Source organism: Halichoerus grypus, chromosome 3 (genome assembly GCF_964656455.1).
Source record: "Halichoerus grypus chromosome 3, mHalGry1.hap1.1, whole genome shotgun sequence".
Classification (NCBI taxonomy): Eukaryota; Metazoa; Chordata; class Mammalia; order Carnivora; family Phocidae; genus Halichoerus; species Halichoerus grypus.
The window spans coordinates 78619990-78631625 of NC_135714.1; positions in this window are offsets into that span (position 1 = coordinate 78619990).

The window sequence follows — 11636 nt, forward strand, 5'->3', positions numbered from 1 at the left end:
AAGTGCACATGGAACATTCCCTAGGATAGATCACATGTTAGGCCACAAAATAAAGTCTCAATAAATTCAAGAAGATTGAAATCCTGTAAAGCATTTTTTCTGACCACAATGATATGAAAGAAATCCATTACAAGAAGTAAGCTGGAAACATCACAAATATGTGGAGATTAAACAATATACTACTGAACAACTAATGGGTCAATGAAAAAGTTTTAAAAATACCTTATGAAAATAAAAATACAATATAACAAAATCTATTGAATGCAGCAAAAGCAGTTCTAAAAGCGTAGTTCATGGAGAGATAGACTTACCTCAAGAAACAAGAAAAATCTCAAATAAACAATTTAACTTTACATCTAAAGTAACTCAAAAAAGAAGAACAAATTAAGCCCAATGTTAATAGAAGGAAAGAAATTATGAAGATCAGAGCAGAAATAAATGAACTAGAGATTTAAAAGACAGTAAAAAAAGATCAATGAAACTAAGAGCTCATTCTTTGAAAAGATAAACAAAAATTACACCTTTAGCTAGACTCACCAAGAAAAAGGAAAAGGGCTCAAATAAGTAAAATCAGAAATGAAAGAGGAAAATTTACAACTGATACCACAGAAAAACAAAAGATCATAAAACACTACTATGTAAAATTGTACACCAACAAATTGGGCAAGCCAGAAGAAATGAATAAATTCCTAGAAAATACAATCTTCCAGGAATGAATTATGAATAAATAGAAGGTCTGAATAGACCAGTTATTACTAAGGAAATTGAATCAGTAATCAAAGAACTCCCAACAAAAAATATTTCCAGGACGATACAGCTTTACTGATGAATTTTACCAAATAATCAAAGATTTAATACCTATCTTTCTCAGACTCTTCCAAAACATTAAAGAGGAGGGATTATCTCCACGCTCATTATGCAAGGTTAGCATTACCCTGACACCAAAGCCAGGAAAAGACACCACCACCACAACAACAAAATTACAGGCTTATATCACTGATAAACATAGATGCAAAAAATCCTCAACAAAAGATTAGCTAGACTGGGATGCCCGGGTAGCTCAGTCGGTTAAGCATCTGCCTTTGGCTCAGGTCATGATCCCAGAGTCCTGGGATCAAGTCCCACATGGGGCTCCCTGCTCAGCGGGGAGCCTACTTCTCTCTCTGCCTGCTTGTGTTCTCTCTCTCTCTCTGCGTCTGACAAATAAATAAAATCTTTTATATATAAAAAAAAAAGATTAGCAAACCAAATTCAACGATACATTAAAAGGATCATAAACCATGACCAAGTGAGATTTATTCCAAGGATGCAAAAATGGTTCAATATCTGCAAATTAATCAAACTGATATACCACATTACCAAAACAAAATATAATAATCATATGATCATCTTAATAAATGTAAGGAAAGCATTTGACAAAATTCAAAATTCATTTATGATTAAAACTCTCAACAAAGCAGATATAGAGGGAAAATTCCTCAATGTAATAAAGTCCAAAGCTAACTTTACACTTGGGCTTCACATTAGGCACATGAAAAGGTGCTCAGCATCATAATCATCAGGGAAATGCAAATCAAAACCACAATGAGATATCATCTTCTCAGAATAGCTATTCAAAAAGACAAGAAATAACAAGTGTTGGTGAGGATGTAGAGAAAAGGTGACCCTGGTGCACTATTGATCGGAGTGTGAATTGGTACAGCCACTGTGTGGAAAACAGTATGGATGTTCTTCAAAAAAATTAAAAAAAATAGAATGACCATATGATCCAGCAATTCCACTACTAGGCATTTATCAAATAAAACAGAATGCACTAATTCAAAGAGACACATGCACCCTTATGTTCATTATAACATTATTCATATTAACCAAGACATGGAAACAGCCTAAGTATCCATCAATAGATGAATGGATAAAGAAGATTTGGTTTATGTATGTATATATATGTATATACATATATGTACATATACATGCCCACAAATGGAATGCTCCTCAGCCATAAAAAAGAAGGAAGTCTTGGCCATTTGCAACACCATGGATGGACTTTGAGAGTGTTATGCTAAATAAGTGAAATAAGTGATATAAAGACAAATACTGTAAGTTTTTACTTATATATGGAATCTTTACACAAAACAAAATTCATAAATTCAGAGAATAGATTGATGGTTGCCTGAGGGGAAAGGAGTTAGGAGTTAGGAGAAATGGGTGATGGGGTCAAGAGGTGAAAACATCTAGATAAAAAATAAGTCATAGAGATATAATCTACCACATGACAACCATAGTCAAAAATACTTCATAGCATATTTGAAAGCTGCCAAGAGTGAATCTTAAAAGTCATCATAAGAAAAAACAATGTAATGTTGTATGGTCACAGATGACATCTGGACATGGTATTTACTTCACAGTGCATACAAATATTTAATTATTATGGGATACATCTGCAACTGATAAAATGTTATGTGTCAATCTTACCTCAGTTAAAAAAAACATCGAGATGCATCACTTCTAACAATATTATCTGCTTTTTTAATTTTTGCCAGTTGAATGAATATAAATATGTCATTGCACCTTTGGTCTGCATTTCCCTGATCACAACTGATAATAAATAATTATTCATAAGTTGTTTTGCTATATGTGTTTCCTTTGGTAAGAAATATCTATTCATGTCTGTTGCCCATTTTTTCCTATTGGGTTGTGATTTTCTTATTAATAATAGGAGTTATTTTTATATACTTGATACTAATCTCTCCACTGTATGCTCTTTGAACATCTACAGTTCGTAACTTCTCCTTTTACTTTCTTACGGTATATTTGAAAGAATCAACTTTCTCAGTGTTAATATACTGTAATCAATATTATCAATATTTTCTTTTATGGTCAATATTCTTTTTTGTGTAGCGTTCTAGAATTAGAATTTTTCCTTAATTTGGTATCTTGTAAACGTCTACATTTTTTTCTGCTCAAAGTTTTAGTTTTGTTGTTGACATTAATGTATCCAAAGTTTATCTTGGTTCATGACATGATTTAGGCAAATTTTATCTGTTTTCCACATGGATTACCATTTTATTTTCAGCTCTATTTGTTGAAGAACCCTTCTTTCCCCCATTGATCTGCAACGTTCCCTCTGTCACATACTGAATGTTTCAAACATGTGTGAATCTACCTCTAGGGTTTCCAATTCTGATCCACTGATCCCTCTGTGCCAATACTATAGTCTTAATTACCCTAATTTTATACGACATCTATACTTTTATTCTTCAGAAGCATCATGTAATTCACTTAATCTTTATAATTCCATAGCAATTTTAGTATTTTCTTCAAGTAATTATTTCCTAATTTCATATTTTAGACTGCTGTTTAAATGCCACAGCATCTGTGAAATTTTACTTGATACCTTTGATACATTTTCCTCTATTCAGAGCATTCCTCTTCTGCATCCTAATATCCATTATGCCAATTAAGCTTTGTAGTCATTTCTAAATTACATTTTTAGACACATACACACACAGAGAGACAGACAGAGACAGATGTTTGCTTTATTATAGACTATAAGCTCCATGACAGATAGGGACCTAAGTTCCCTTATCTTTTCAGGTCTTAGCACATAGAGACACTCAATCTTTTTTTTAAAAAACAGTCACTTTCTTCTTTAGGACTACACCCAGAGTAACTGTTCCTCCTCATTCCGTGCTGTAGATCTAACTCACCCTGGACCATAAAGCCTGACTAAGCATCATTCAGACCTTTCATGCACCTTTACAACATTTAGAAGATATTGGTAAAGGGTTACCATGAGCCAATACTCTAATGATGAGTTGAGCACGTTATCTCATTTAATTCTCAAGGCAACCCTGTGAAGCAGAATTATTGCCTTTAAGGTTCTCATCTTAAGTGAGAACACTGAAATTTTGTTAAGGAATTTGCCAAAAGTTACACAGCTAGTTCAAGGGGGAAGGGTTGAGAACCAGATTGGTGAACAATGTCTGGGCTTTTAACTATGTGGTAATCTTGTTATACCACTTATGAACTCAGAGGTCTTGAAGCTTGTGATTTGTTTTTTCTTTGCCCATCACTGGGCTATGTTTTTGGGTTTTTTTTCCTTTTCTTTTCCTTTCCTTTTCTTTTTTGAGATATAATCAACATATAACATTTTGTAAGTTTAAGGTGTACAATGTATTGATTTGATAGGCACCTAACAAATAATTGATAAATTGATGAATAAATGAATTAACATATCTGACATTTTTAAAAAAGAAAGTAACTTGTATTATCTAGAAAAATGGTCTTAGTCCCCCCAAATTTCAAGTTTAAAAACGAATTTCTTGGGTGCCTGGGTGGCTCAGTTGTTAAGCGGCTGCCTTAGGCTCAGGTCATGATCCCAGAGTCCTGGGATGGAGTCCCACATCGGGCTCCCTGCTCAGCGGGGAGCCTGCTTCTCCTTCTCCCACTCCCCCTGCTTGTGTTCCTGCTCTCACTGTCTCTGTCAAATAAATAAATAAAATCTTAAAAAAAAAAAAAACGAATTTCTTTTTTACAATGATAAATATACAATTTAGGTATTTTAATTTTTTTTTATTTCTTCTCAGATTCAGTCATAGGGATTTTTTTTTCTGTTTAAACATGACAAAAGACAAACATCCACTAAAAATATAGATGGTTGAAAAATAGCATAACCTATTATGATTATGATAATTTTTGTCTGAACTTAATAGATTTCAAGTGATTTAAACCATTAAATCTTTGCACATACAACTTCCATTTTCAAGAAGTATATTGGATTCTATTTAATATAATGCATACAGTGTAGATGAGCATAATACATAGATACATAATTTTATTACCCACAAATCTTATGGTAATATAATGTTTAAAAATATACCAAAGCCCACTTTCTCAAAATCAGAGTTTTTAACATTCCTTCTGTTTAACATTGGATTAATGACTTAATATAGCTCTTAGATAAACTGAATGAATGGTTGTCACAACTGCAGACAACCTAAAGATACCATGTTCTGGGGGCACCTGGCTGGCTCAGTACGTAGAGCGTGTGACTCTTGATCTAGGGGTCATGAGTCCGAGCCCCACGTTGGGGATAGAGTTTACTGAAAAAATAACAACAATAACAACAACAAAGATATTGTATCCACAACAGGTTGGTAACATGACTTCATTATCATGATCGAGTATGGCAATTGCTTTATCAGATGGAATGACTTAGAATCAACTACTCTAAAACTGAAATCTGTTTTTGGCACATGTTCTCCAATGTCTAATTGGCTTATATCCAACAATTGTATGCAGCATGCTAACATGTTTAGTTACCTCAGGGTGTTTTTTACAACTAATTTAGCTTTTAATGGTTCACTGGGAAGTCAAATTGCTTAAAATGCAATGTTTTAGAGGCCCTGGTGAGTGATTGATAATATTTGCTTTGAAAAGTATTCAGGATAAAATTATTGAGGCCACCTAGTGTGGTATAAGTCTTTAAGTCCTCAGTCATTTATTTATTTTATTTTGGAACAAACACAGACTTATTTACCAAGAAAATATCAGACCCTGTATACTTTCTCTTGCTATCTCTATGCAAAGATGGGGTGGACCACTTATTTAGACAAAATTCTTTGTTTTGAAATCTAATTTTCATTTTAGATATCAACCATCCTTACTATCCTTAGCTAATTATAAAGCATATAAGCCTGCCTTTATTTTTTTTTATTTTAATGTTGATTTATTTATTTGAGAGAGAGAGAGAGAGAGAGAGCAGGGGGAGGGGCAGAGGAAGAGAATCTTCAATCAGACTCCCGCTGAGCACGGAGCTCCACCTGGGGCTCCATCCCAGGACCCACAAGATCATGACCCGAGCTAACTAAGAGGTAGACACTTACTTGACTGAACTACTCAGGCACCCCATAGGCCTGCCTTTGATCAATAGGATTACTATCAGGTCTCTAGATTTTCACAGACTATAATATCATACTCTTTGCTCCTCAATATAAAAAAAAAAAAATGAACCAATTAAAACTAATGGTTGCTATTAATGGGATTACTCTTGGAAGATGTGTTGAATCATGTATCACCTTTGATGTGGAGAATACTACCTTCATAGGTACTATATTATATAGGTACTCTATTTTAGGGTCTCTGGATTTGGACCTCAGTGCTTTTCTATCTTAACTTCTTTGATCGGACTTTCCTGTGGGCATCATGTGCTCAGCTTGGATCAAAGATGCTGTAGGAACCATTATATAAATTTTGCCTTTATAACCATTATAGGGATTTTTAAAGGATATTGCTTACTATATCATTCAGTGTTCCTTCAAGAGGCATCAAGAATTTTTTTCTAGTGTTTTAATTTCAAAAAATCCAAACAATTATTTTTATGATTATGTCGAATCTTAAGATTATGTTTCTCCATTTGCTTTAGTTTATGAGAATCTTAGAGCTCAACTTTCACCTACAACTAGCAACATATTAAGAATTTCTGTTATTTTATCTAGTTACTAAATTTAATTTAACCATATTTCTCTTCAAATCAGCACATTTATTTGTTATTTATCATAGAGTTCATCTGTTTAGAGCAGTTTTACATTCACCACAAAACTGAAGAGGTTCCAAGATTTCCCATATACCCCTCTGTTCCCAAATGTGTATAGACTCCCCCATTATCAACATGTCTCACCAGAGTGGTACATTTCTTAGAATTGATGAACCTCCTTTGATAACGTCATAATCAACATTCTATTGTTTACACTGCAGTTCACCTTTGTTGTTGTATATTCTATGGGTTTGGACAAATGTATAACGACATATATCCACCATTATATTATCATACAGAGTGTTTTTACTGCCTTAAAATTCTTTGTGCTCTTCCTATTCACACCTTCTCCACCCTCCAATACCCGACAACTACTGGTCGTTTCCTGTCTCCATAGTTTTGCCTTTTCCAGAATGTTATATAGTTGTAATAGCTTTCACTTTTTTAATGTAGCCAATAAGATGCTAAGATCTAAATATTAACCTAGAATTAGCAATTTTAAAAAAATTTCCATTGTTTTGTTTGCTTATTAATATTATTCTAATCATTTTTCTTTCAAAGTGCTTATTTTCATTTATTTTTTTATCTGAGTGTGCATTTTTGCCACCTGCCTTTAAAAAAACTTAGAAATTGAATAAATAAAGCATCATATCCATATAATATTAATCTAAGATTGCTCATTCATTTATTCATTCACTGAACAAAAATATGGTGAAAACTCGCCCTGTGCCAGACACGGTGCTGGGTGTTGGATTGTAAAAATGAATAGGATCCCACATAAATATAGTCAACTCATCTTTGACAAAGGAGAAAGTAAATACAGTAGGTCAAAAGTTATCTTTTCAATAAATGGTGTTGGAACAAGGGTATAGGCACATAAAAAATAAGAATGAATTTAAACATAGACTTACGCCCTTCACAAAAATTAACTCAAAGTGGATCACAGATCTAGATTTAAAATCCAAAACTATAAAATTCCTAGAAGATAATATAAAAGAAAACCTAGAAAACCTAGATGACCTTGTGCATGGAGATGATTTTTTTACCTACCCTACTAAGGGCATGATCCATGAAAAATATAGTTGATAAGCTAGAATTCATTAAAATAAAAACTTCTGTTCTTCAAAAGACCCTGTCAAGAGAATAAGACCATCCACAGACTGGGAGAAAATATTTGCAGAAAGAGGTGTCTGATAAAGATCTGTTATCCAAACTATACAAAAAGCTCTTAAAACTCAACAATAAGAAAACAAATAGCTTGACATACAAATGGGCCAAAACCTCTCCAAAGAAGTGATATAGATGACGAATAAACATATGAAAAGATACTCTACATCATACATCATCAGGAAAATGCAAATTAAAATTACAATAAGATCCAACTACACAGCTATTAGAATGACCAAAATCCTGAACACTAACAACAGCAAATGCTGGTGAGGATGTGGAGCAGCAGTACTCTCATTCATTGCTGGTGGGAATGCAAATGCATGTAGTTACCCAAGGGAGTTGGAAACTTACATCTACACAAAAACCTGCACATGGATTTTACAGCAGCTTTATTTATAATTGCCAAAATTTGAAAGCAACCAAGATGTTCTTTTTTGGATGAATAGCTTAATTATCTGTGGTACATTCAGATAATGGAATGTTATTCAGCACTAAAAAGAAATGAACCATCAAGCCATGAAAAGAAATGGAAGAAACTTAAAGGCATATTACTAACTGAAAAAAAATAAATAAACAGCCTGAAATGCATACTGTATGATTCCAACTATATGACATTCTGGTTAAAACAGAACTATAGAGGGCCTCTGGGTGATTCAGTTGGTTAAGCATCTACCTTTGGCTCAGGTCATGATCCCAGGGTCCTGGGATAGAGTTCCACATCGGGCTCCCTGCTCTGCGGGGAGTCTGCTTCTCTCTCTCTCTCTCTAGCCCTCCCTCCTGCTCATGATCTCTCTACCTCTCTCTCTCAAATAAATAAATAAAATATTTTTTAGAAAGACAACTACAGAGACAATAAAAATACCAGTGGTTTCCCAGGGTTTGGAGTGGATGAAGGAAGATGAATAGTCAGAGCACAGAGTGAAAATACTCCATAGGATACCATAATGGTTGTTATATGTCATGATACATTTGTCCAAACCCACAGAATGTACACCACCATTAGTAAATCATAATTTAAACTAGGGACTTTGATAATTATGAAGTGTCAATGTAGGTTCATCATTGGTAAAAAAAAATGTAACATTCTGGTGAATGATGTTTATAATGAGGGAGGCTATGCTTGTGAGGGGTTAGGCGTATATGGGAAACACCTGTATCTTCCCCTCAATTTTGCATGGAACCTGAAACTGCTCTAAAAACATAGCGTTACTAAAAATTAAAATAAAATTAAAAAAAGAAAGGGAGGGGAAAATGTGCGTAAGATACATTCAATGTCTCCAAGGAGTGCACAGTTCAATAGAGTGGACAGATAAGTGAATAAGTATTACCAACAACCTGTAGTGAGGTAGACCACACCAGAGTCAAGCACTGGATGCTACTGAAGAAGGAACATGTAATCTACTCTGTGTCTAACAGTTTGGATCAAGAAACAATTTTCTAGAGATAGCAATATAGCTGAGTCTCATGACCTTCATTTTAATAATTTTGAAAGGTTCTGCTACCTCTTTCAGGACATTCACTTATACTAAAATTAATCATAACTCAGTTCCCATGATTTCTAATTGCATTCTACCACAGGTCATGGTTATATAGAAAAGACAAATTAATCAAATCAGAATTAAAGGTCTAATGTAGTTACGCCATTTATTCCTGCAAATTTTTATAACAATAGGAAGCAGAAATTGTACAGGGTGCCTAGCCTGCGCAGTTGGTAGTCCATGTGACTCTTAATCTCGGGGTTGTGAGTTCAAGCCCCATGTTGGGTGTGGAGATTACTTAAAAATAAAATCTTTAAAAAAAAGAAATTGTACCAAGAACATATAAATTATTTCCAACTTTTATTTAGTTATCCAGTATAGATGTGAGTGGCATTAAGTATGGCCCATTCCACACTGATTTATTTATATTTTGGTACATATATTATTTTATATTATTTTTGGTGAGATGTGATCATAAGTCAATCTATCATTAATTGCCAGCTAACACGTATTCTTAAAGTCAAAATCCTTTCAGCAAAATGATGCTTGAGAAACATTAGGTCACTCTTTTTCAGAGTTGTTATATAGGATTAAACGTGTAAACAAACTTGAGTTTTATTGAAGCAAGTAGAATCCGAAAAAATGTCAAGCTAAAGAATTTTGATTCAACTTAATAGCCTGAAGGAAACATTTAGGAATAGCTTCTTTTAAATGCATACAAAGGTCATTTCTTCCATTTCTTGAAAATTATAGTGTTGCTGCATTGTGTAGTTGTGGCCTAGAGGGAAAATAGTGAATAATTTATTGATACATATACAACTTTATTTCTAAAATTTCTTTGTTTTAATCATTCATTTCATTAATATAAAATTGTCTATAAATACAATTATAAAATTATAACCACATTAAATTTTTTTAACCACATTAAATTTTAATTCTATATTCTTATCTATGTAATTATAGTAAGAACAGCCATAAGGCCTTATTATGGTATTATATTTGTATAATGCTTAATTTTTCAATTTGTTTTAATATTTAGTATTTCATTTTTCAGTTTGAATGGTGTGATCCCTACTCAAAGATAAGAAAAATAGAGTAGGTGTAAAATATTACAAATATTAATTATCCATCATTAAACTATTTTGGTGTAGCTTGCAATATTTTGACATACATAATTTCTAACGATTGTACAATTTCCTCAGCTTAAACTAAGCTATAGTTGTGTACCAATGGCTTCTGGACACAGATTTATTTAACTGACTTTCGTAGTATTATCCATCTTTTGTTCTGTTTCAATTTCTAATTGCTTCCATTACAGGAATTGCCACTTTCATTTTCTCTCATAGGAAATTTTCTGCACTTCTAATTACCTTAAAATATAATTTTATAAATGACAACAATAAAAGGGGAAAGGAGAAGATACAGAGTTTATAGTTTAGGTCATAAAACTACTACTGGTTGGTTTTCTGCCCAATTGATTGTACTCATCATAATAAATTCATGATCATTTCTGAAGAAATGGTCATCTGAAGAATGAAATCCCTGGTTAGTGGGATAAGTTACAGAGAGCACATAAGTGAAATCAGTAGATGGACATTTATTTCACACTTGCTGAGCTTAAATTGTTTTGCACACTGGATACAAATGTAGGAGTAGTCATCTCTCAAGCTAGGTGAAGTTTTTTTTTTTTTTATGACAGATTGGTTTTTTGTTTGTTTGTTTGTTTGTTTTAAAGATTTTATTTATTTATTTGAGAGAGAGAGCACATGAGAGGGGGGAGGGTCAGAGGGAGAAGCAGACTCCCTGCTGAGCAGGGAGCCCGATGCGGGACTCGATCCTGGGACTCCAGGATCATGACCTGAGCCGAAGGCAGTCGCTTAACCAACTGAGCCACCCAGGCGCCCTGTTTGTTTGTTTTTAATACCTGTAGCATTGGCTTTACCTGGGAAGTAGTTAGATGTGCAAAATCAAGCTCTGGACTTTCTGTACAGTAACTTAAGCCCTCCACAGGATTAAGATGTGTGCTAAAGATTGAGAACCACTGCTTTGTGAGATGCTCTCATACATCACTTTCCTTTCACAAGAAGCACTTATCTGAATAAGTGAAATTATAAATGTTTATTAATATATAGGGCTTCTTCGTTACCTTTTCCCAACTAGATTGCAAGCTCTACTGGAAGAGGAATCTCCTCTGTGCTTGCTCATCATGTATTCCCAGAGTCTTGCACTGATTGTGTCATTTAGCTCTCTGTAACATTATTTCTGGTAAATGCCACCATGCTTTGGAACTTGATTCTAAAAGGTAGAGATTACATAAATAGCTTGCACAAAGAAGATTATACTAAAATACTAAAATTAAATGTGAGGGAGAAATAGATTTGATGTTCCAGCTTATGTGCCATAGACATTTCTTATCATTACTTAACCATTATAATCTATTCAAAATCAATGAT